At 64.7% G+C, this 337-nt stretch overlaps 1 protein-coding gene across 1 annotated transcript in view; it reads left to right on the plus strand.

The window, feature by feature from the left end:
• Positions 1-337, plus strand: part of LOC104492572 — a gene marked incomplete at both ends in the record, with an annotated part of 2,671 nt that overhangs the window by 1,546 nt on the left and 788 nt on the right. The gene's annotated exons all lie outside the window — the stretch shown is intronic.

Here is a 337-nt window from a genome sequence, read left to right on the forward strand (position 1 = left end):
CCCTGGCCTCGCCTCCAGGGGCCAGCAGAGTTTAACCCAGGCAAACCAGCAGCAGGCTGCTGAAACCAGTGTCCAAAGTCCCTGTCCCAGGGCAGGCCCGTCGGGAGGCTGATGCCCCAGCGAAGAGGAGGGTGGGGGTGACCTGCCCATTCAGCACGTGGGAAGGGGGCATGCAGCCGCCCCCCCGCTTTGTCTTCGAGGCACGCTTAGACTTGAGAGGGTTTTCCTGTCCCCGCCTCAAGCTCAGGGTCACTTCTGGGATTTTGTCGAGCAGCTGGAAGGGGCTAGAGGGGGATTCCGAGGGAAACAGCGGGCTGGCAGCCTGCTGGGGGGGGGA

Source organism: Buceros rhinoceros, unplaced genomic scaffold (genome assembly GCF_000710305.1).
Source record: "Buceros rhinoceros silvestris isolate BGI_N320 unplaced genomic scaffold, ASM71030v1 scaffold22404, whole genome shotgun sequence".
Taxonomy (NCBI): Eukaryota; Metazoa; Chordata; class Aves; order Bucerotiformes; family Bucerotidae; genus Buceros; species Buceros rhinoceros.